Genomic DNA, 20,979 nt, shown 5'->3' on the forward strand with positions numbered 1-20,979 from the left:
AAGCTGAGTAATGTGCCTGTAAATTTTACACATTAGCGTCCTCAAAAGAGAAAAAACACAGAACAATGAAATTAGGGAAGGATCTGGCAATCAGATTAAAGACTCCTGGGTGAAAAAAGTCCCCAAAATAAATGTGTTGGAAAACCCATTTTGCTAATCATGCCAAGAGCTAAGCCCCACTTGAACTACCAGGGATGTGTGAACCTTCCTTAATGTCATTTTCAAGAGAGTGCACCTAACAAGTACAAGTTTCCCTGGGAGAATCACAGTTGTGCAATGGCATTTTTTGTTTGGTTGGTTAAAATGCCTTTTTTGTGTGTCTTTTATTTGTAGAGGGGCTTCTTTTTGTCAAGATACTGGGTCCTTTCTCCACCTCATAAAACTCTATATGTGAAAACGGAGGGGGAAAAACACATTTATTTGGGGATAGAATTAAAAATAAAACACTGTTATCTTGAGCTTGGGTAAATTTGAAGGCAAATATTTTAAAACAGCATAGCTTATTGGGAAATATGGATCAAGGGTTCTTATAACAGTAAATCACTTTCAGAAAACTAGTCTTGGCTGCTATGAAAACAGAGTTGCCTTTTCATTCAGTCAATAGACCATTTCTGATAAAATGATCCTATCTGGGAAATACTGGTGATCCCCACTGAACTCAACACAGCTAAATAAGGGTGGTTCAAGTTACGCTTCCCCCATGGCAGCCAGGCAGCAGGGCACTAATTCACCTTCTCCAATGAAGGACAGTCAGGACAACAGGTATCTTGTTTGGAGAAAGGTATTGAAGAAGGCTATACAAGACCATGTAAGTTTATAAACATTGGCATCTGCCCTTCTGTAAGGAAATGGAGACAGAAAATAAAGCCATTTCAGTACATGAACTGGCTAAAATGAAAAAGGGAAGAGAAACTGTAAAAGTAACCAGCTCCTGCAGAGGATGACAACATGTATTTTTGTTTGAAAGTACTAGAAAATAAAGGTGTGGTCATCAGCAACGAGTAAGAATTCCAGAAGAGTTCAGAAGGCATGTTTAAAATTTAGTACGTACATATCTATCATCCACACACACACACACGCACGTATGGCAATTTGGCATTTTGAATGCCTAGGATATGTCTCTTCTACCCTTTTCCCTTTTCCACATAACCAGGAAAAACATAGATATCAGTCCAAAAATATAATTGGGTAGAGAAAAAATCTCAGGAAAAAAACAGTAATAAAGAAAAAGGATGTCCTGTTTCCTTAAACCTTTCATTCATAGATAATCTTAACTACCTCTTACTTTTGCAACAAATTATGACTCCAGTGAATGTTCCATTGGCAGTGGGTAGTGTTCACTTTCCCTGCTGTCTGAGGCCAGCCCACAGCTGCATTTATTCCCCTTTGTTCATTTTGAATAATTAGAAGAGCCATTGTATTTCAAGCCACTTGAAATGACAGCCCTCCAGTTGTGAAAAAAAAAACTATAAAATTGACTCACATGAAAGAAATTTGCTGACTTTTCTGGCTCTAGGTAGTATAGATCCACAAACACTCCATCAGCAAAGCACAGCGTCATCCCTGGTGTCCTTCTCTTGATTGCACTCTTGCTGCCAGAGATGGAGTTCTCAAGAGGTCCTGAGTGTCTACTGAGGCATTGCTGGTTTGTCTTATATAGCATTCCTTAACTGTGTAGTGTCCTTTTGATTAAAAGTACTGCATCTTCTTTGGCTCATGTAATTATTTTGGAAATTTTTTTGATTTTGCAAACCCCAAAAGAGCAAAAGTCAGCTTAAGCGGTCTTGGGAGAGAATAAACTGGTCAAATACTAGGGCTGGGACTTAATCCCTTAGCAGCCAGGAAGGCATTAGCAGATGGCAATTGTACTTTGAACAGAGTGGAACATGAGCATGCATAAGTTCACCAAGAACAAGATAGAACAAATCTCATCTACTTTTCTGATACAGGAGAAGACCACAGATATAAAGTTTTCTTTATATATAAAGTTTTCTTCATTCAGCATTATATCTGACCAAGTGCCTCATAACATACTTATGTACCAGAAAGAGAAATACAGATTGGTTGATCATATAGTTGACTAATAAGAATTGGTTAATGTAGCAAGGTCAAACAGGAGGGAAATCTCCATTGGTGTAGAAGATTGTTTAACTAGCTTCAACTCCCAGCAGCTCTTTCAGACCCTACAAATGTGATATCAACCTGGAGGGACAGGGACCTGTATTTACAAAATTACTATGTATTGTCTTTCAAGGTTACTATATTAGTTATACATTTTATGTGCATTGGTATGGAAATGAGTACCTGACCTGTTATTTTTCCCCTGAGAATTACTGAGCACTGTCTCCCATTGGCATCTTTGAGGCCCCATCTATTGGAATCTGTGTTGCTGTTACATTTAGCATTTTTACTCTCCTCTCCTATATTCAGTTAAAATCCCTCTTGGTAGGTAAGTCTCCTAAACAAAACAAAACAAAAAACAAACTCTTTTTTCCTAGTCTTTGTAAGAAATACTCTATAATAGTAGTTTGAACCACTTTTGTAAGTCAAAAGAAATCATCATTTATCAGCAAACCCAATGTCTTCTGCTAGTTCATTGGAAATCATCACAATCTGGGGGGGGGGGGGGAGGAGAAATTTTAGTTCATACAAGTCTATGAAGATAATAGAGGAAAACATTTGAAGTAGGTATCACTACTAATGTTAGCTCAAGAAAAAAACATAATTGGACAAAGGTCAATGAGCTTCAAGCACGTCTTTCTCCTTCTCTTTACAGCTCTATTCCTAAAGATGAAGTTTTTTCTCTTTCTGCCTGACAGAGTAGAGGCCATTACTTCCCAGGAAACTTGAGGATTTACCACACTGTACTCTAATGTTGATGATTTTCTCTGCCTCAATTTTTTAAGGCTTCCTATAAACAGGCTGAAACAAAGAAACACTCTTTTCTTAGAATTTAATAACAGGAAATTCCATTCAGAGCAAAACTGAAAACATATAAAAGTTAATTTAATCATTTGATTTGAAATTGTCAATAAAGAAATATTATATGAGATGTGCCAATAGTATTATAAGTGAGGTTATGCATAAAATATTTCATAGTTGTAAACAAAAGTAACTTTGTAATCTAGAAAAGTATTTTATTTATTAGTCCAGTAAAAAATAGAACTCTGCTTTGCTTCAAAGAAAAGTATTTTTGTAATTTTTAAAAAATATACATTTATCTTAAGTCTAGATTCAAGTTGTTATAAATATTCCATCTCTCAAGTCTGAATTATAAATCACAACACTCGATCAGAGTTCCCAAAAGACAGACCTATATTATTATAGAAAGTGCCTTGCCATTAAATATAGCAAATATAATTTGCCCCCAATTAAAAAGAAAAAGAATGATGACCAGATGGAATAAAATGTAAATATCCAAAATGCTAACCTATTTATAATATATGACCAATTAGAAAGCTGGGAAAAGGGAACTGAGAATATGTTGCCAAAAAGAAAATGACTAAAGGGAGATTTTGATCATTTTTAGTAAGTTTCTGAATTTGATAATTTTCATTGTTTCTGGACAACTGAAAGAAATATGAAAGCACAACTTAAAGAATCTGTAGAAAACTTAGGAGTGACAAGATGGCAGGCAGTGAGTGGATACCTAGTGTATTCCTAGAATGTTCTATGTTCACAGTTTTTAAAATAGCAAAATCTCTCTGAGACATGAGACTTTAAAAGCTTGAACACAGAAACCAAAGAGGATTTCTCCAAGCCTGAAATCTTTTCAACTGTCTTTTCTCATCTTTGTATCTAAGAACCTAGGACTTTAGTGGAGCAGTTCATTGTGAGGAGGAAAAAAAGGAATGTGAAAATAGTTGAAATTATGACATTGTTAATCTCTAGCCACGTGTTCATTTTAGGCAGGTATTATTTCATCTTGCCGAGTTCTGTAAAATTGTCTCATAAAAGTCCCCGACTCTCACCAAAACAGTCAGGACATGATGGAAGAACTCCTTTTTTGAGTTTGTGACTCATACACTTAAAACTTCACTTGCATTATCAGAGTTTCGGTATTAAGTTCCCATTATTATGCTCTCTGAGGATGTAGAAAGTTAGAAGTTATCCAGACATCTCAGGTAGAAGAAATAGATATTGAACAGATCAATCAGTATTAGCTATGGGTAGAAACAGAAATTACCATATAAATTATTGATCTGCCTAGTTGACTTTTTCTGCACTTAACCAAACAAGCCAACTGTGGGCAAGACTTAATGCTAGATGATTCTGAGGTTTTCTAAAAATAGGCATTTATCTATTTGTTTTATTCTCACTTCATTTCACAATGTAAACACAAATGCTTGCAGTACAATTGAAAAAATATATATAAATTAAAAAATAAAACAGGACAAAGCAAAATAAAAATAAGAGGCATAGCCCAGGGAAAGAAAAGCTCAGATAGGCAAACCGAATGACCTCATATGGACTATACAGTTTACTCTGATCTTCCAGAATGTCACGGCAAAAGGGCATTGTTCTTTTTTTTCTTATGAAATTCTTTTGATTCTTTTTTTAATGTTTATTTATTTATTTTGAGAGAGAGAGAGAGAGAGAGCACACAAATAGGGGAGGGGCAGAGAGAGAGAGAGAGAGAGAGAGAGAGAGAGAGAGAGAGAATCCCAAGCACGCTCCACACTATCAGTGCAGAGCCCGATGTGGGGCTCGATCTCACGAACTGGAAGCTCATGATCTGAGCCAAAATCAAGTCTGACACTCAACCAACAGAGCCACCCAGGCTCTCCAAAATAGCATTATTCTTATTTGTGGTGCTGAAATATAGCTATCCCTCTAAAGAAGGAAACTTTTTAAAATCAATTACCTCTAAAATAAATATCTCTAAATTGAGGAATGTGGTGTAATTCCCTTAACCATGGTGCTAATTATTTTCTATTTGTTCCTCCAGCCCCAATTTGGTCTCTGCCTTTCCCTCTGCTATGTGCATAGGAGGCTCACCCTGTGGACTCTCTCTCCCAGGCTTCTTCCTGGTTGGCTCCTGGTTGGGTTTGGCTGGAGACTGGTAGTCAAGAGAAAAGAGAGGTTGAAGAAGCTCTTCCCCACTCCTCTCTGCTTCAGCCACATTTCTGCTAGAGGCTGCCTGTCTTTAGGAACACAGCCCTGTTGGGTAATACTTCCCATGACTCCAAAAGCCTGTCAGCCCAAAATAGTAAGATCTTCCCACTTTGCTAAACTCTGGCTGCCTCAACATTTTTTGCTAGTTCTCCAAATTCTTATCCACACCTTGCTGTCCTTGAAGACTCTTCCTGTGAAGGAATGCCCTGGCTTACCTACCCAGGACCCTGATTGATACAGACAAAGTGTGTATTTCAAAAGCCTCCTTCTCAAAAGAAAGGTGAGAGCATAACAATTGCCCTCAAATACATCTACATAAAAACACCTTTACAAGAGCCAAGAAATTATTGTTCAAGTATACAAAAACTAATAGTCCAGAACAATACTATCCAATAGAACTTTCTGATATATTGGAAATGCCTTATATCAGTGTTGCTTAATATAGTAGCCATTAACTCTATGTGGCTATTGAGCTTCTGAAATGTGGCTAATGAGACTAAAACACTGAATTTTTAATTTTCTTTAATTTTAATTAATTTACATTTAGATAGCCACATGTAGCTAGTGGCTACACTACTGCACAGCACAGGTCTATACTAACCCAAGGACAAAATCTAGAGACTATCCAAATATATCATACAAAAATAAGTACAGTCCCTGCTGATCAAGAGCCTACCATCAGTATTGGATTAAGCAAAAGGCAATGATGACTACAATATGAGGAAATTAAGGTCCACAAAATAAAAAGGATACAAAGTATAAAAGAGGAAAAGTTCACACCAAACCACAGGTATCCAGAAAATCTTCACAGAGGAGTCTGAAATGAGCTTGGACAACTGAACAGATTTTGTATTAGCTTTCTATTTCTACTAACAAACTACCACTCACTTAGTGGCTTTAAAACAACACAAATTTATTATCTCACAGTTCTGTAGATTAGAAGCCCAACATGGGTCTCCCTGGGCTAAAATCAGGGTGTCAGCAGGACTATATTCCTTTCTGGAAACTCAGGAAAATCCATTCCCTTCCCTTTTTCAGTTTCTAGAGACCACCAACATTCCTTGGCTCATAGCGACTTCTTCCATGCTGAAGCACCAAACTGCAGTTCTTTCTATCTTTCTTCCATAGAAGAAATGTCCTTCTGACCACAACCAGGAAAGGCTCTCTGCTTGCTTGCTTTATTTATTTATTTATTTATTTATTTATTTATTTATTTATTCATTCATTCATTCATTCATTTATTTATTTATTTTAAGAGACAGAGAGAGAGAAAGAAAGAGAACGTGAGCAGGGGAGGAGCAGAGAGAGAATCTTGAGCAGGCTCGACACCCAGCTTGGAGCCCCATGCTGGGCTCAGTCCCACCACTGTGAAATCATGACGTGAGCCAAACTCAAAAGTTGGATGCTCAATGGGGCCACCCAGACACCCCAAGTTCTCTGCTTTTAAGGACCCATGTGATTACATTGGGTCTACCCAGATAATATAGGATAATCTCCCCGTCTTAAGATCTTTAACTTACCCGCATCTGCAAAATCCCTTTTGTCATATGTACAGGATCCAGAGAGTAGACTGTGGATATCTTTTGGGAGCCAGTATTCTGCTTACCAAAGATTTTCTTCAGCCAGAGTTTGGAGATGAAAACAAAGGGATTCCAGGAGGAGGTGCAGGGCAAGAGAAAAGCAGACTAACAAGAATTGACAAAAGAATCCCTAGAATCTGTCAACCAGTTCATCTGATTAACCAGTATTCTCCCTTCCCTCTGTAAACCCTATGGTAACACAGAGCTGGTAAGCTACCCTGAGACACCTGTTCACATCTACTTCTCCCAAATGAGTTGTATGCCTACCAAGAGCCAGATGTGTTTCTTGCAAAACCTATTTAGGCCAGATGTACTTGTCATTGTAATATATAATTTAATTAAATAGAACCTAAACCAGGGGTGCCTGGGTGGCTCAGTCCATTAAGTGTCCAACTTTGGCTCAGGTTATGATCTGGGGTTCATGAGTTTGAGCCCCACATCTGGATCTCTGCTGTCAGCACAAAGCCCACTTTAGCTCCTTTGTCTCCTCTCTCTGCCCCTCCCCGACTCTCTCTCTGTCTCTCTCAAAAATAAATAACCATTTTTTTGAAAGGCTTCAAAAAATAGTACATAAACCAAAATGATGTGAAAAGAGAGTTGTTTCCATGCAAATTAAGTTGAATGCTTTGGAAGGACTCCTTAAAAGTAAGATGCTAGAAACTTTTGCTAACAATTTAGATATGGCCAAGACAACTACAAAAATTTTGGAGAAAATAGTAAAAATCTAAGAAGATCTATAATCAGATTGTCTTTTAAATATGTTTGAAGCATACTATATGTTATGAGCTAGGTTTATTCAAGAAATGTTATAAAGAACTTCAGTCAGATGACCCATGCTTAAAGAGATGCCCTATCCCTTCCTCATATGAATGCACAGTGTACCTTCCACGTATAAAAATGTTTAATGTGTATATAAGTTTTATACATTTTTATAATGTCCTTCAATGACTTTTCTCAATAAAATGGTTAACTAACTGTGTTACAAAAGAGGGCTCCTGCTGTATTTAAAAAACAAAGATGGTACGATTGCAGATGGGGGAGAGTGGAAGGAGGATATGCCATCAGTACAGGTTGAGTAGACACCGAGAAGGACCTGCAACGTCACAATGAGGAATCTGGATACTGCAATAGGCCATATGGGGACGTTAAAACGCTTTTGTTTTGTTATTTGATAGCAAATGTTTTTGAGTGTATCAGAGGACATAGCTAAGATCTGCCCTCCATGAAATTCATTTGGCAGCTAGCAGGCTTCCTGCTTCCAGTCCCCAGAAGTCCAAGTCACTCCTCCTTGTAGCAAAGGCCCCTGGACTCCCACCCACAAGCTGAGTCTTGCTCCTTGGGCTCTAGACCTGCTCTGTCCAACAGGGTAGCCACTAGCCACGTGTGGCTCTTGAGCACTTAAGTGTGGTTAGCCCACATTGAGATATGCTATGAATGTAAAATAAACCCAGATTCCAGAGACTTAGTATGAGAAAAATATGTAAAAATCTCATTAATAATGTTTTACCGATCACATGTTAAAACAATAATATTTAGTATATATTGCATTAAATAAAGCCTATTATTAAAATTCATTTCACTTATTTCTGTATACTTTTTAAAAATGTAGCTACTAGATAACTATTGAAAACTATATATGTAGCTCAAATCTGAGGCCTGCATTATATTTTTCTTCTGGATAGCAATGCTCCAATCTTAGATCAGTCCTGGCATGAGATAGGAAGTTTAAGCCACCCTGTCCCCAAGCCCTATGCTTTGGCACTCACATTCCTATTACTGGGTATCTAATTTGAAATAAAGAGCCCCTGTCACAATCTTCTTTCTCTATCTTGGTACACAGTCTGGCTTCCTTAATTTCTGTCTTACATTTTTTTCAAATTTATTTACTTATTTTGAGAGAGAGAGAGACACACACACATGCAAAGAAAGAGGGAGAGAGAGAATCCCAAGCAGGCTCTGCACTGTCAGCACAGAGCCCCACATGGGGCTCGATCCCATGAACTATGAGATCATGACCTGAGCCGAAATCAAGAATCTGAAGCTTAAACAACTGAGCCACCCAGGTGCCCCTCTGCCTTACAATGTTTACAGCTCAGGTTACTGGCTCCTTAAAAATATACTTTCCTTCTCACTTTCCATCATTCCCAAACTCATGTTTCTTCCCTCTGTTGACTGTTTGCTTCCTCTGGAGAAGCAGAGATTTCTGGGAATATGGAGAGCAACAATAGGGCATTGGATCTGGTGGTTAGGGGATCATTATTGACCTTCATGAGAGTGACCATATCAACTGTTTGAGTGGACAGCTGAGCAATTGTCACAATTGCCACATCAGTGATGTCATGGAAATAAAGACCAGAAGAAGAACAGACAATGATGACAAAAGCACTTGCACATCCCTGACACAGGCTTCATCTACTGGTGTAACCAAGACTTGGAGAATGGAGGGCCTCCTGCCTGTTATTTATTAGTCTAAAGTAGAATGTTACCAAGTGTATGCTTTAAAAAAGCACCTGTTAGACAGTTACGGATCACAATAAGGTTAAAAAGAAAAGAAATGCACCAGGACTACATTAAGAAGTAAGAGATGTTCCTGCAAATCACCTCACTCTCATGCAAACAAAACTGAGCATCCCCTGATTTATTTTCCCATCCAGGGAACTGTCCAGATCTTTTTCTAAAACTCTGGAGGGCAATCTTTGTGTTCATGTTGCCTATGGACATGACCTGGAAGAAACTTTGTGATTGTGCCTTAGAGACAATTCAAATTCTCTTGGGCTGCTGAAAAATCTCAGCAGAAAATGTTTCAATACATATGAGTACATGCATACCTGAGCATATATGCATGTACATATATCTCATGTGTGTGCTCACATGTTTTATGCATGTGAGAATTTTAGATGATGCAATGCAATAGATACCTAAAAACATGGCACACAAAAAAATCAAAATCGACTATTCACTATCAAAATAATTGCAGTGAAGTTGGATAGGTATATGTTTCATTTTGGTTTTGTTTTTTTAAGTCCCTATATTGAAAACTGTGTCACATCTTACATTTTCATCCGGAGGTACTTTATAACTTTTTGTGAAAAACTGCTTCCTTCTGATTCTTTAGTCTTGCAAAGTGCTCAGTGACTTTGCTGTTGTAGTCTGAAACAATTTAAATTTTTAGCATTCCGGTTCTCAAAGAGATCTCCCTGCTGACCACATGGAAGGGAGCATGAGTGGTAAAAAGAGTCCTAAACAGTAAGCTAAAGGATGTGGGTTTAAGTCAGAACTCCACCCATTGTGAATCTAGGCAGTACCCTTCACACCCCCTAGTCCATTTCCTCATTTATAAAATAAAGCTATTAATCCTTGAGCCTTTCTCATGGGAGTTAAAAATAAATAGGTGGGAATCAACTTTATAAACTTTGAAGTACCAAGTACTTCAAATACCTATTTGAAGGTATTATTATCACTACAATTGTTGAACCATGTCTCATGCCTAAGAAGTAGCTCCACTGCGGAGTTCTTTGGTAAAGTGAATCAGGAAGGCAAGTAGCGGATCCCAACACACACCTGTCCTGTGACTTCATTCATGAAATTCAGGGTAGAAATTTAAAATGTTTCCCTAGATTGCATTACAATTACATTGGCTTCAAAGGAGGTAAAAGTCAAGATGTAACAGAAATTTTTATTCTAATTTGTTCTGAAATATGGGTTTTCAATCATCATGACTCCTTAAATTAGAATGGATCTGCAAAAATAGATACATGCAAACATTTTTTCCTAAAATTTTTTCATGTAAGAGTATGCAGCCTGCTATGTAATGTCACACATTAAAATAACACTGGCATAGAATGGGAGTAAAATCCTTTCTCTGGAAATAAGCATATGTTATTAAAATTATATATCATTTGTAGCCAACTACTAGAAAAGAATCTACACTGCAGTGTTTAAGTTTAGGAACCGGAGGACTGTGACACTGTGCAGTAAGCATAGGACTAGGAGGCAAGGGACTTGGGTTCTACCTCCTGATACTCCACTAATTAACCTGGTGACTTGAGTCAAGCATTGACTTCCATGAGCCTTAATGTCCTCATGTATAAAATGGATTAACAGCACATGCCTACTTAATCTGTTTCTTAGAATTCTTACAGGGATCAAATGAAAGTACCTATGAAAATGGCTCTGTAAACCATGAAATGGTGTGGACAAATAAACAAGAAAATGAGCTTTATGTTAAAGTTTTTATAGCATAATATAGCTGTCCACCAGTTTCTTTATCATCTGTGTAACCCACAGAGATATATTGGTCATTCTGTTTTTCATACATTAGCCTTAATAATGTTATAATAACCTTGACCTTAATAAACCTGCTAAAAGAGAGCTAAATATGCTCTTCATCCATCATTCTTCTCCAGAGTTTTTGAAGAGAATTCACCATCCCCCAAGTCATACAAACTTTAGTTACTCTGACAAAGTTGTATATATAGAATAAGTCACAAAAACTGTCGTTATGGTATTAATAGCAAGAATATGAACAAGACCTTTGAATATGTAAAAAAAATCCTATAAACACAATGCATTTACAGAACAATAATTAAGAATATAATCACAGATAATACAGAGAATGATGTCTCTGAAAACTCAATGCATCTATTAAGTGCAGCCAAAGTAACTCTTACAGAAAAATTTCAGGATGTTATTCACCTCATTTTTTAAAAATTAAAGAAAATCAGCTGAATATTGTAAAGGATAAAAAGACAACCCAAACAAAAACAAGAAAAGGGAAAAATAAAATTAAACAAACCTATTGGAAAATTGAACAGAAGTGTAATTGAAAAATAAAATCATGATCTGACTTGCTAAAAACAGATAGGTCAACAGCAAAAACTTAATCAAAGGTAAAATGCAAATAAATTAAATAGAAGTGAGAAAGAATACATAATCAAAATACAAAATAAAATGAGTGAATCTACAGTTGTATGAAAATGAATTTCATGCAATGAATAATTTCCTCTTACAAAATATGATAAACAAAAACTGAAAAAAAATTGCAGATAAGATCAAAGGAAGCAGAGGGATTATATGAGTTTATAGATAAATTATCTAAAATGATCAGGGAATAATATCAAAGTATTAGAAACCATTTTTGAACATAGCAAAAATGATAAAACCATAAGTAAACTATGATTTTGGCTCCAAAACCTGATAAAGATAACAAAAAAAAGCTACAGGCCAATTTCATTTATTAATATGCATGCAAAAATGGTAAACAAAATATTAGCAACAGAATTCAGCTAGTCACTAAAAAAACAATACACCAATGAACAAGTGGGAATTGTCACAGGAATTTAAGGAATATTCCACATAAGAAATAAGAAAAGTAATCAAAACAATATACCATGTTAATAGCATAAATAATAAGAACCATAAATATATGCCCAAAGGGTTTTCAAAAAACATTAGAACTTACTTGTAAGTTTTAGACATAAAATATAGGAATAGAAGCTATTTCATTTTGACTTCACAAAAACGTTATTAAATAAATCCTTACTATGTGGAAAGATAGTCAAGGGAAAGGAATACTTAAAACCATCAGCTAGCATCCTGTGTAACTGAGGAAAACATTAGAGGTGTTCTCATCAACATCAGAAACAAAACTTAAATGTATTGTCACTGTTTATTAATACTGCATTTCAGTCTCTTACAAATGCAATGACACTTAACGAAATAATCCGAGATGTTAGAAACAAGAAAATGTTAATTTCAGACATTACTGTATACAAAATTTTTAAATCAGCCATAAAATTATCAAAGTTATTAAGAGTTCAGCAAAGTAGTCAGTGACAAACGCATACACCCCTAGTATTTCTCTGTACTATTTGCACATCATTAAAAGTAGTCAGAAATTAAAATAAAAACAATTTATTCATACCAACAACAAAAATGTAAAATAGAGATTTTTTTAAGTATAATTTATGTTAAACTGTGAATTAAAATTCTGGAAAGAAAAGAACAAATATTATAAGAATGAAAATCCTCCACAGGTTAATCTATAAATTAAAGCAACTTGAAAGTGAACCTCAACTATTCCTAATATAACTTGAAAAATTATTTTTAAATTCATTTGCAACGGAATTCCTTTTTAAAATGGAAGCAAATCAGCAATCCCTGATGCAGTTACTTTCAGCAGCCCAGTAAAATTACCAAGAAAGAGGAGAAGTCCAAAATTAAAAACAAGTCTGAAAACTGAGACATGCAGCAAGCCGGTTGCCAGAATCTGGGAGGAATTTTCAGTATCTACAAGACCTATGGAGCTGGATTGAGAAATACAACCGGTGGCTTCCTTCTGCTTCACAACACCAATAATAATAAATAAAAATAAAAAGTCCAAACATCATGAAATAAAATAGGAAGGCACTTGTCTCTCATTCACAATCTCTTCCCTGGCTCAGAAAACTAAAATCAGGGCCAATCTGACTGTTGAGCATCTATTCCTCTGATATTATGATATTCCTTTTTTATGACTTTTCTTTCAACCCTCTCTTCTTTCTACAGTCATTCAGAGAAGGTACTAGAATAAGATTATTAAAAGGGGGAATGGTGTTTTACTAAAAAAGCAAAACTAACAGCAATTGTATGCTAAAATGGAAATTTTTCCCAAGGAAAGAACAGTAGGCAGGTGCAAACAGGAAAGAGCTCTGACACACTACAGTCCGTTTGGTAGACTGTAGCTTGTCTTTTATTCCATAGTTTCAAAAGCATCAACAAACCAGAAAGAGAAAGCAGAAGATAGCACAATGGTGAGCAGAATCATCTACTTGAATACTGGGCAAATACTTAGAATTGGGCTCAAAAGTTCATGCAACCAATTGTAGATCTAAGGAAGGGATCTGGCATAGAAAACAGAAGGGAGAAGCCCTGCAATCTTTCTTTTGTAAAAATCTCTGTATGTTAACTCTCTTGTTTGAAAATGAGTAAATAACACACACACACACACACACACACACACACACACACACACACCCTATAAAAAATAATGCAGAAGGAGAACAGCAGTCCATCATCCTTAAAGTTAAAAGAAAAAAAAATTCTGAAAAATAATCTTCTGCAAGAAACAGAAGTCATGATGAGAAATTTTTGTGTGATATTTTGCTCAGATGCAAAAACTAGGTTTCCATGAAAGAGAATCAGAGAGTAACAAAAAAAAGAGAGGAGAAAGTAAAACGTAACAAAAAAGGGGGGGGGGGGACTTAAATCTTACCACAGCGACTCAGGAAATTGACAAAAAATTCTCCCAAATATTGCCCAGCCCAGTTGATTTTATAGTTACATTTTGCCAAACTTTCAAAGAACAGATCATCTCTATCTTATACGAGCTTTTTCAAAAATATAGAAAATGAGATAAAACTACCTAACTCATTGTCTGAGACTAATATAATCAAACTCTCAGAACTGGATGAGATTGAAACAAGCAAATAAAAATGTTGGTTTGGGGCGTCTGGGTGGCTCAGTCCGTTAAGCGTCTGACTTCCGTGTAGGTCATGATCTCACAGTTTGTGAGTTTGAGCCCCACGTTGGCCCTGTGCTGACAGCTCAGAGCCTGGAGCCTACTTCGAATCCTGTGCTTCCTCTCTCTCTGCCCCTCCCCTACTTGCACTCTGTCTCTGTCTGTCTCTCAAAAATGAATAAACATTAAAAAAAAATTTTTTTAAATGTTGGCCTGGTAGCTCTACAAATATAGATGCAAAAATTCTAAGTGAAATATTAAGTAACTGAATTCAAAAATATATTTAAAAATTATACATCATGATCTTATGGATTTTTCCCTAGGGATGCAAAAGAAATCTATCATTGTAACTCAAGAAAGTAAAGAACTAAAAAAAAAAAAAAATCATGGGTATTTCAATGGATTTTTTAAAAAGTATTTTAGATACTTTAAAAAGTATCTAAAAGAGACTGACTTCTGGAATGATGAATTAAGAACCTCTGAAAATCTCTTCCTTTGTAAAAACACCAACCCCCTCCCCCCCACCAAAAAAAAAAAGGCCAAAATCAACTTTTTCAGAACTCTGGAGACTAACCAAAGACTCACAACAATCTAAGGAGGAGTTATTCAGAAAAAAAAAATGGCTGAATCTTAATACAAGCAGTGAGTTTTGTGGCATCTTGCCCTACCAGCATCTTCCTCTCTCATCTCCATGGTAGTCTTGAAAACCAACAGCCTCGAAATCATGGCAACTATGAATACCAGCAACCTTGCAACCACCAAAAGAGGCTGCCATGTTTGCCCAGAAGCCCCATCTCCAGAAAATTGTTGCTATTAAATCTGTCTGGCAGTTTCCCTAGTAATCTCCATTTGCAGAGCTTACCTTTATACAACCTGATTCCAATCTTTATACAACTAATTCAATGAGAACAGCATTTTCCCTGGAGGTATTTGTCTAAAACAATCAGTGGCCAACATTTAATACACGACTGCCTATAGTGTTGATGAGAGTTGGGGCCAATAAGAAGCTGATCTAAAAACATTAAAATATATATATGGGGAATGAGATGTCCATTAAGGGGCTTTGAAAAGCTCTAACATATTCCTGGAATCCAGAAAGCCACATACACAACAGTGCCCAGGAAAGACCTGATTAATTTATCACCTCTGAACTTGAGGCTCTGTGCAAGCAGGAAGTGAAAGCTAAGGCAGAGTTGTATACTACCTGCCTGAGTGCCAAAGGAATGCCCAACACACGAATGGAGTCCGTTAGTGAAGGCTTGGAATACTATTGGCAAAGCACTTACGACAAACAACAAAGGAAAACCCCAATAAGAGACATCAAAGAAACTGAGTAAATGGAGTGCTATGCCAGGGTCACAGAGAGATGATTAACCTAGTCAACTCTTTCCACTTTATCTGTGAAGTCAATGCAATCGCAAAGAAAATTTCAGCTTTTTTAAAGCATTTGAAAAAAAAACATCCAAAATTTATAAGAAGTTGTAAAAGTCATCAAATAGCTTGTAAAACTTTGAAAAAGAAGAGAAAGGAAGGAGTGATTTCCTCTAACCAAATATTATGGACTTATTAAAAAGTCACTGGAATTAAAACAGTATGGTACTGATGAAAGTCAGATAGGTCAAACAGCCAATTGGAGAACTCAGAAATAAACCCATGTATGTATGAAAACTTGATATAAGACAAAGAAGCATTTTAAAATAAGGAGAAAATAATTTGTCTAGATAGTATTAGAAAGATAGGCTCACTATATGAATAGAAATAAAGTTGGAACCCCCCTGCCTAACGTCATTTACAAAGGTGAACTTAGAATGGATTAAAGACACTTCTATATAAGGTAAAACTGTAAAGCTAACAGAATAAAATGTGGGAATATCTTTGTGACCTAGGGATATGCAAAGTCTTCTTAAGTAAGATTCATAAAGCACAAACCATAATGTAAATATATATATATATATTGCTAGATTTTACTATAATAAAATACAGAATTTCTTATTTAGGGATAAATCTTTAAAAATATGAGTAATACTTAATACAAAACATTGCTGAGAGAAATGAAGGGAAACCAAAATAAATGGAGAGATATACTTTGTTTATAGGTTGGAAGACTCAATATTGGTGAAGGGTCAACTTTTCCTACATTGATCTATAGATTTCATGCAATCCCAATAACAATTCTAGTATGCCATTTTCTAGGTATTAAAAACCCAATTCTAAAATTCATATAAAAATGCAAAGAACCTAGAATAGCCAAAACAAATCTGTAAAAGAACAAAGTTTGAGGAACAAAGTTTGCCTGATTTAAAGCCTCATTATAAAGCTATAGCAATCAAAACAATGTATTGCTGGTGAAATGATAGAGAACTAGATAAATGAATAGAAGAGAGTCCAGAAATGGACCCATACATATCTAGGCAACTAATTTTTTTTTTAATTTTTTAACGTTTATTTATTTTTGAGAGACAGAGCATGAGCAGGGGAGGGGCAGAGAGAGAAGGAGACACAGAATCCAAAGCAGGCTTCAGGCTCTGAGCTGTCAGCACAGAGCCCGACACAGGGCTCGAACTCACAGACCATGAGTTCATGACCTGAGCCAAAGTTGGACGCTTAACCGACTGAGTATAGGCAACTAATTTTTTTTTAAAGGTATTTAACCAAATTTTTTTTAACGTTTATTTATTTTTGAGACAGAGAGACAGAGCATGAATGGGGGAGGGGCAGAGAGAGAGGAAGACACAGAATCAGAAACAGGCTCCAGGCTCTGAGCCATCAGCCCAGAGCCCGATGCGGGGCTCGAACTCACGGACCGTGAGATCCTGACCTGAGCTGAAGTCGGACGCTTAACCAACTGCGCCACCCAGGCGCCCCAAGGCAACGAATTTTTAACAAATTACATTCAGAGGCAATTCACTGGAGAAAGAATCACTTTTCAACCAACAGTGGTAAAATAATGAAATATTTATCTTTTTAAAATGATCTTCAATCCATATTTTGCACTGTATTCAAAAATTAACTGAAAATGGATCAATACAGAAGTGTAAAACCCAAATCTGTTAAACTTAGAAAAGATATAAGAAAATCTCTGTGATCTTGGTTTAGACAAACATTTCTTATGTAGGACAACAAAAGCACAATCCCTAAAAGGGAAAAATAATAACCTGGACTTCATCAAAACTTAAAACTTCTTTAAAAGACATTGTAAAGACAACAACAACAACAACAGACAAATCAAAATCACAGACCAGCAAAATACCCTTACAAAGTGCTTACATTTAGGGCACAAATACAAGTATACATAAACACAAGTATATATAGGATATTTAAATGCAAATATCTGAATGAATACAATATCTGATATACGACTTGAACCTAGAATATATCTTAAAAACTCAAAATTCAGTAAGAAAATAACCCAATTTAAAAATGAGCAAAAAATTTGAACAAATAAAGATCTATCGAGGGAAAATAAGCACATAAAAAGACACTTGACATTAGTCATTTAAAAAATGCTTATCAAAACCACAATTGGATACCATTCCTTGCCTATTCGAATGGTTAAAATTAAATAAACTGACTACATCAAGTATTTGTGAGGATGTGAAGGGACTAGAATTCTCATATATCCTGCTGATTGGAATGTGAAATAGGACAACCATGTGGGTAAAGAGTTTGGCAGTTTTTCATTCAACACTATGCATTTTATGTGGGGTGTGTGTGTGCATGTGTATGTGTGTGTGCGTGTGTGTGTGTGTGTGTGTGTGTGTGTGTGTGTGTAAAATCTATATGCTATGTATATTAAAGTTTACTGATTTTTATTACTGCATAGTATTTTATAATATCCATCCAGTATACCTCATTTATCCATTCTCTGCAGAAAGAAAGTCATACTTGACTTTCAACTTTCTACTGCATACTTACACAGCACCCCGTTGTGCCTTTGTAGGAATTTATACCCAGGAGTGGTATTGCTGGACCATAGGATGTATGCACACTAACCACTGTTATATTCCTTTCCAGAATGACTGATAAGAGTAAATTCCAACCAGTAATGCACAAGAATTTCCATTTCCTTTCCTTTTGATAATTGCCAAACGGTGATCTCTTAATTACATAACTCTTTCTACATTTATTACTTGGCATATAAGGAAGAACTTTTCAATCTCCACCTGTTCGTTTACTTGTTCATTTATTTATTTAATCAGTGTGGGCTCATGGATTTCTAATTTACTCAAGGGATTATAATCAATTGAAGTCATTATTTTGATGTGCACATTGTCCCAGAATGGGAGCCCCCTCAAGCTGGTACCTGTGTCCCTTTGATAAGTCTCCATCATTATTTAATAAACTTTTTTCTTAGATCAGTTTTAGGTTTATAGAAAAGTTGAGCAGAAAGTACAGAGAGTTCCCATACACCCCTCCCCACACAGTTTCTCCCTTGAGGTCAAGTCATGAATTTAATTCACCTTTGAATCCCTAGCATCTAACACAGTGGTTGCCACATAGTAAGTACTCACTATATGCTTGAAGAAATAATTAATTCATAAATCCAGTCTGAGATAAGCTACCACGCATCAAGTTTTCAGAGATTCTGAATATCCTAATAAACCATGGAGGCATAAACACGTTCTCAGAAATGGAATTTTTCCAGTCTTCTGTTGCCAAAATGTTGCCTCATATAGGCTTTATAGCTAAACAATAAACTCCATACTCCATCTATGCTTGGAGAGATCTTCACAGCCTGACAACTCTCCTATAATCCTTCCCTATACTCACAAAGAGAAAAACAGAATGTTTGGTGCCATTTCCCCAATCCCTGAAAATACATCCCATGCATGCATATCATCTGTAATTTCTACATATCACAAAATCACATGGCCACAGAGCCACAGGGTTAGAACTTCCAAAAACTTTTTCCTCTCATTTTATAGATGGGACAACTGAAGCCTAAGGAGGTAAAATTACCTCCCCAAGGTCATAAAGCAGATGAGCAGCAGCGCTAACCCAAGTCTGGTGATTCTTAACCATTTGACCAACATTACTACAGCAATAAAATTTAATTCTCTCACCCACACATAAGCCTTTCAACTGCTGGTTCACTTACAAATTGTTCCAGGATCATTGTTAATAATTGTTACTAAGCATGAATAAGTTCGGATACTAAGTTGTAAAATAACAGACAACCTCTTGCACACAATTGTTGCTGTTGATTCAAAACTAAGTGACATGGTTGACCAGTGTCCCATCTAATTCTTAGATGCCTTTGGTTTGTTTTTGTTGTGTGTATGTATGTGAGTATGTGTGTGTTTGATATTTTTTTCTCTGATTTCTATTAGCACTATACAAAAAGGGAAGTTGGAAATGTGAAGGCTCCTATCGTTGCACAGACATGTGACTCTTGTCTAAATGGCATTACAACTGTTCAGACATTGAAATGAAAGCAAATGTGCGTATACCTATCACATTACATAGGGAAACTACTGTAGGCTGAGTTGCATGTCACCAAATGCCCCACATGTGACATACAGGGAAAATGACATAATCCAAGTATTCGGCAAAAGCAGCCCACAGTAACAAATGCATCATTTCTGAAGAGGAAGAGAGAGCAGATGGCTCAGCAAGCAATTGTAGAACAGCCAGCTTCCCCCTCCGCACCTCCAAAACCAAATTGCCTCCCGGTGTCTCATCCTAGGCCCTGGGGAAACTCAGAGGCAAAACACTCAAGCACCACATCAACTGCAGCCATAGCAGAAGGAGTCCTAGGTCACGGTGCCCTGGGCTTGGACCCAAAGGACCTGAGTTCACAGCCACATTCTGTTTCTTACCTTCCTTGCTACCTTAAAAAAGTTACTTAATTTCTTCAAATTTTATTTCCTCATCTATAATGAAGGTTTGGCACAACTCTAGAATGTTAAAGGGGATATTGAAATGAAAATGCTTCATTAACTACAAAGTATTCAACAAATGTTAAAGTTCATTAATTTAAAAATGCAGATTAGTGGAAACTAATAGTTAGAAGCCAACTTGAAACCTAACAGCATATATTGTACAGTGTTCACAGAGCTCCAACCCTAAGTAAGTGATCACAGCTTCACAGTTCCTTTTCAAGAATGGTCAGTGGATTTTGGTTGTCTCTGTGTTAAAAAGTCACCATGACTTTATTCCTATCACAGGAGTGGAATATATCTCTTTCATTCATTACTCACTCAATAAACATTTATTGAGCATTCACTCTAAGCCATGCACTTGCTAAGTGACAAAAGATACAGTAGCTGGGGCTCTTCAGCTGCTAATTTTTTTTAAATAATTATTTCTTTTTCTTTTGTTGCTACTGCTTAAAGGGCAAGCATGGTGGGAAACAAAATAAATATTTAACTATCTCAAGAAGGTTAGAGACAGACATTCTTTGATGATGTGTGTATCAGCATAAGAAATAATGAATTACATTCTTAGCATTTTCTTTTCTTGTTGTTGTCATGTTTACTTATTTTTGAGAAAAAGAGAGAGAAAGAGCGTGAGCAGCGGAGGGGCAAAGAGAGAGGGAAACAGAGTCAGAAGCAGGCTCCAGCTCTGAGCTGTCAGCAGAGAGCCCAATGTGGGGCTTGAACCCACAAACTGTGAGATCATGACCTGACCCGAAGTCAATGCTCAACTGACTGAGCCACCCAGGCGTCCCCCCTAGCATTTTCTTAAAAGTTATTCCATAGATGTTGATTCATTTAATCTTCACACTTGCTTTATAAAGTAGGACATATTTCCCACTCTTCAGAGACTAGAATGCAAATCCAACCA

The sequence above is a fragment of the Felis catus genome, chromosome D4 (assembly GCF_018350175.1).
Source record: "Felis catus isolate Fca126 chromosome D4, F.catus_Fca126_mat1.0, whole genome shotgun sequence".
Lineage (NCBI taxonomy): Eukaryota > Metazoa > Chordata > Mammalia > Carnivora > Felidae > Felis > Felis catus.